We start from the raw sequence: 6,589 nt of genomic DNA on the forward strand, positions 1-6,589 counted from the left end.
CGCACTCTAGGTGCGCGTTCGCGCACTGTAGCTGGGCGCTCCTCTGCTCCGCCAGCCTTACTTATAACGTCCATAACTCTCTACTCCGATGTCATATCGACGATTGGTTTGTTGCGTTGGAAACTAGACTTCATGAACTTCAATTTAGGCTTTTCTTCCACCTCAAAACTCCCGATATACTAGGAGATACACTTCTTTAAAGTTGACCCAAAATTTCTGTCCAAAATTCTGCTAAATTTTCTCAAATTTTCGATAAGCTTATTTTCTTCAATTTGCTTGATTTTAGAACCTTTAGACTCTTTCTTAACACTTGTTAAGAATATTCCTTAACCTTATAAGGGTTCCATGACCTCTCTGAGCTTAAGTTAGTTTACTCACGATGCAAACAACGCGAAAATTTTCGAGGTGTAACATTCTCCCCCCTTTAAAAACATTCGTCCTCGAATGTTAAACTCTCAAAGATCTTTTAGAAGTTTCGGTAGAGCTTCCTATGTAGCTGTAGTACTACCAACCTGAAGGTTATAATGTCTCAATCTAGATTTCCCTTAGTAGTGGAGACAAATGCGGATACTTGGATCTCATATCTTTCTTAACTTCTCAAGTCATCTCTTCTACCTTCACATTCTTTCATAGTACTATTACCAAGGCTACATTTGTGGTTTTTAATCCACAATCCTAGAACTTTGGCGATCTGAGATGGTAGTAGGGACTTCCTGATATGATAATTATTTTGTACTCCAAATATCATCAATTGGTACAACTATGAGGGGATTTCTCAATACACTTGCGAAGCATAGACATGTAGAAGACTGAATATACAGATTTTGATTTTTGAGGGTAAATCTAGTAGGTCGTTCGACCATCATCTTGCGAAGTCTAAGATATCCAAGGGCTATACTTACCTTCCTTATTACTTTTCGTAAATTTCTTCAAGATGAGATTCCAAATTTCAAACAATCTGACATTCTCCCATTCTTATAGAGCTTCATATGAGCCATATGGATATTGGAATGATGACTAATACCATATGCAAATTCAATCCATACTAACTGGTCATCCTAATTTTCTTCAAGGTTCTAATATACAAGCTTATGACATATCCTTGGACGTCGAAAAAGTGTGCTCTACTTACCCACTTAACTCAAGGTGGGAAAGAATCTTTGGAGTAATCTATATTCTTTAGGTTTCTCTATATATACTGATCCTCATGTGCTAGTAGAGAACTGAACATCCTAATAGGGTAAGCAAAACTACTAGATAATCGAATAATTCCATGCTGGTCATTTCCTGAATATTCTATGCCTGAAATTCTCACATTATCATCATACACATTTGTATCATCAAATAATCGCGTTCCTCCGAATAGTTCATTTTAATATTAGTCCTTCTCATTTGATAACTCCACTTCTTTCGATCGACAAGATGTTACTAGATTCTGGCTTGAATACTTTTGCCTTTAAGGCTTCCCTGTTCAATGCTTTCCTAACTGTTCGGTGATCTTTGGAATTTTGTATCCACAAAACTAGCTCGCAGTGGCTATTTCACTTAACTTTTATGTTAGTCTACTATTTACTTTGAATACCATCATACTCAATCCTCCTCTGCTTCTTCATTTCTGAACATCCTATTACACTCTTATCTTGAAATTCTGAGTAATTTCCTCCTTAGTGTACTCCCTTTCAATCTTTACTTAGTCATGCACATGACTGACTCATGCACATGACTGACTGGTTATGTTTATCATCGAATCATCCTTACATCTTATCGGCCCGTTAGTGTAATATCCCTTTCAAGTAGTTTCTGTCACGACCCAATCCGATGAGTCGTGACGAGTGCCTGACCTCTACAGACCAAGCACCCCTAAATCCATACCTGAATCTCACTGAGCAACATGGTGGCCCATAAATAACTTATCACTGAGCTATACTATCTCCTGTAAGATTAACATAATGGACTCTGCATCAAGAACTCACAAGCAGCGGATATCTATAAATATATAGACATACATGCTGAGGATAGTAGTGCGGCCGACTAGCCGGCTACATATCTTTGTACCACAAAAAATGAGAGCCGACAAGGCTACATAACATCCCAACTACATACAAATGTCTACAGACCTCTATGGAACACAAGTTGTAGAAAGGAAAGGATGAGACCCGTCATATCCATATCTACGTGTCAAAATAGCATACCAAAAGGTAACGACTCCGATCCAGTGGAGCGCAGCATGCCGGAGTGGAAGACCTACGCGAAATTTGGATCGCCTATCTAGCTACCTGAACCTGTGGACATGAACACATCGCCCCTAACCAAAAGGGACGTCAGTACGAAACAATGTACCGAGTATGTAAGGCAAATGATAACTAAAACTGAACTGAAAATAATACAAATTTGGAGGCCAAAGAATTCCCAGAATATCTCATCTGACCTGTCTCATATGAAAATGCAATATATTACTAATATATATCTCACTGGCCAAGTAGCCAGGCAATATTTCTCACTGACCCGTCAGCCAGGTAATCTGTCTCACTGACCCGTAGGCCAGGCAATATGTCTCACTGACCCATAGGCCAGGCATATTTGTCTCACTGACCCGTAAGTCAGGCATATCTGTCTCACTGACTCGTAGGTCCGGCAAAAGAAAATGTCTCACTGACCAAGTGGCCAGGCTAAAGAAAATATATGTATATCATGCATATGCTGAAAATACTGATATTGTAACATGCCTCTTCTGTCTCTCTATAAACTCAAGGACATAAGGAGGGGATATGGTCCCTCGAAAAGAACAACATAACACTCGGAAACTATACAATAATATGACAAGCTCTACTTTTACAAATCTCTAGTCATAAGGTTCATTACAATCTTACCATATATGGAATCATAGCAAGAAAATAAGGAACAGCCTTAACATACCTTTTGGGTCTCCTTAACTACTCAATGCTTATCCTGCCAAGCTTGTAAATCTACATTTAAGATAATTCGCACTAACGGTAAGTCATTGAAAAGCTTACAAGGTCAAATTAGATTAATTGGTAAGCTAAAGAAAATCGTACAGCATTTCCCTTATATCTTCTACCTCCTCCAATCTTCAAAACAACTCCCAAAGCACAATAGAACATCAAGAATTACATAATCAAAAGATTACATTCAAGTTATACTCAATTCAATCCCAGAACTTCTTTCCATAATCAATCCATAACAATAACTTCATACAACCCCTTACACACTTGTATACGACAATTCCTTAAGATCATTATTATCTCTCATAACAAGATTATGCTCAAAACATGCTAACAATTATAACTCAAGTTAATTCACAACTCAAAATATCACCAAATGCATATTTGAACTTTTCCTCCAATTTCTTCTCAGCAAATCTTAACATAATTACCAAACAAACTCATAAACATGAAACTAAGATGAAATCTTACCTCAAAATTCAAGAACACTTCAATTTCATGGTTACTCCACCTTAAAAATACTAACCCAAACATCTTCAAGAAGAGGAGACAAGTGTAGACCTCACTTGGAACCCTTAACCACTTTAATTTTCACTTTGATCCTTGGTTTAGGCTTGGAAATATGTTAGAATATGTTTGAAGAGGTTTCTAGACTTGTAGGAATATATGTGCATGTTGTGGAAGGGTCTAGAGTTGGGAAATGACCCAAAAATGACCAACAGGGGTCCTTTTATACTTGCCAAGGTCGGCTCTGCCCCTAAAAATTTCACGCACTGTAGCTAGCACGTCGCGCACTGTAGCTAGCACGTCGCGCACTGTAGCTAGCACGTCGTGTCGTAGCTACGCGTTTTTGCGCCTTTGTAGCCGCGTCTCCCCTCGCTCCGCCGGCCTAACTTGTAACGTCCATAACTCTCTACTCTGATGTCATAGCGATGAGCGGTTTGTTGTGTTGGAAACTAGACTTCAAACTTCATTTTAGGCTTTTACTTTACCTCAAAACTCTTCATATACTAAAAGATATACTTCTCTAAAGTTGACCCAAAATTTCCGTCCAAAATTCTGCCAAATTTTTTCAAATTTTCGACAAACTTATTTTCTTCGATTTGCTTGATCCCAGACCTTTAGACACTTGCTTAACACTTATTAAGAGTATTCCTTAACCTTATAAGGGTTCCATGACCTATCCGAGCTTACGTTAGTTCACTCACGACGCAAACGACACGAAAATTTTCGAGGTGTAACAGTTTCCAATTCCTTTATTATCATATTTCCATCTTTTAACAAGGCCTACTTCTGATCCAATAATTGTTTGTCTCATCTTCCCCCCTTAGGGTGTTAGCCCATTATTCTTTAGTTAACATCCCATTAGTTCTCCGTTTTCTTGCAAGTACATACTCTCAGTGAATCCGCAACTAATCTTGTGACAAGAGAGCTTTTGAAAGAGTATTTTATGTACCTTAGTCCTACCCTTGTCTTATATTCATATCTCCTTATACTCGTACCTCTGTACAACATCCCTACCAATAGATATTTTATATGATAAAAAGGCTCCTGTCGATATTTGGCTTTTAGTAACGTTCCTCGTTTTCTTATCTCTTTTACCCCTTTGTACTCTTAAATCATTAGCATATTTGTACTCAAGGGTCATATTTAAACATATACTTATCCCCTTCCACCTCTTACTTCGAGAAGAAGTTACAACTCCCATCTAACCATACTGGCGTCTCATTAATGAAACACTTTGAAAGGTTTAATCGACTCAAGTCTCGCCCCAATCCGACCAGCAATATAAGGAGTAACATATAACAATGTAGAACCCGGATCAATCAATGCATACACATCATAAGAAAATACTGACAATATACCTGTAACAATATCGGGTGAAGACTCCAAGTCCTGTCGACCAGTCAATGCGTAAATACGGTTCTGAGGACTGCTCAAGCTGGACACTCCCCCTCTACCTCTACCACGACCTGCTGATGTCTGAGTGTCTTGTCCCAGAGGGCGCACCGATGACGACGATCCGTCGGGCCGATCCGGTAGGGCCTGCCATACTTCTCGCCCTAGAAATGGGCACTCACGCATAATATGGCCTAGCTGACCACAGGCATAGCAAACATCCGAACCCAAGCGGCATGGTCCAAAATGTAGCTTACTACATTGATTGCACTGTGGTAAGGGCGGTCTCATCTGACCGGATTTACCTCTATTCTGGGAACCCGAAACTCTTGAGCTTTGACCTGGTCCAGAATAATTAAAACGATCAAATCTCTTGCCTGCAAATCGAGGAGGTGCACTAGCCACTGAATGGCCTAAGTGCCTAGAATATTGTTGCCTCTGACACCCTCCGAACTCACTGATGGCACTTGAAGATCTGGCCTTCTTAATATGCCCTTTATTAGAATCACGCTCACTCATTTGCGGCTACTACTGTTCTTCCAAATTCTGTGCATGCGCCTGAATACGAGAGATATCCATTCCTTCCTGGAGTGAGGCCGCCAACCCACTCACAAACCGATGTACACGGTCTCCCATATCAGCTACCATGGCTGGGGCATACCTAGCCAAAGAATTAAAGCGGAGGCTATACTCTCGAATGCTTATATTCCCTTGTCTAAGATTCAAGAATCTGTCAGCTCGGGCCCGTCGAACCTCCGATGGTAAATTATGTCGGAGGAAGGCATCCATAAACTCTTGCCATACCGGTGGAGGAGCATTGGCTCCTCTAGAAGACATCCAAACTGTATACCAATGAACCGTAATATCCCGTAATCTATAGGAGGCCAACTCTACTGACTCCACATCCGAAGCATGCATTATCCGCAAGGTTCTCGATATTTCATCTATAAAGCTCTACGGGTCCTCATCCGATTTTGACCCAAAGAATTCGAAAGGGTTCAAGCTAATAAAGTCACGAGCTCTTGCACTGACCACTCTATCACCATGACCCGCACTCTGCCGCTAAGCCTGAGCGGCGACTAACTGAGTTAGCAATTGGATCTCTCTCGTCTCTCCCCGACCGGAGGCATCGGTGGAGGAAGCGGGGGTATTGGAGGGCTGGGCCCAAAGCCCCTTCATGCTCCTCTAAAACGGGTGGAGTATGAGAGGTCCGATATGGAACCTCATTCTGAGATTCACCCTTCTCTATATTTATCGGCGGCTCCCGCTCAGTCCTCCTTTCGGCCACTGTCTTTCCTTTTTGGGCGGCTGTTGCTTTTCTCTTTATAGGCATCGCTGAAATCATAACACACGATTAGGAAAAAGGGAATCCTGATAACATAGCTTTATCGCATGATCTAAGATGAGAAAGAAAGGTCAATCATTCCTAAATGCCCCACAGCCTGCACAATTTTTCGCATAATGCACAATTTTTCGCATAATGCCCAATTTTGTTACAGATGAAGCATCTGTCATTTTTTCGGAACTTGTCATGGGCTCCTTCTCCTAGACATACCCTAGGACGAACTACTCTGATACCACTTTTGTCACGACCCAACCAAAGGGCCATGACGGGCACCCGGAGCTAACCTACCGAGCACCTCTGAACATACATCTCATAATCGTTTCTAGGTGAGCCACAAAGCTAGCTCATGGGCGTCATACTCCGTAAGAGCATATATCACAAG

This window comes from Lycium ferocissimum, unplaced genomic scaffold, assembly GCF_029784015.1.
Source record: "Lycium ferocissimum isolate CSIRO_LF1 unplaced genomic scaffold, AGI_CSIRO_Lferr_CH_V1 ctg6417, whole genome shotgun sequence".
NCBI lineage: Eukaryota > Viridiplantae > Streptophyta > Magnoliopsida > Solanales > Solanaceae > Lycium > Lycium ferocissimum.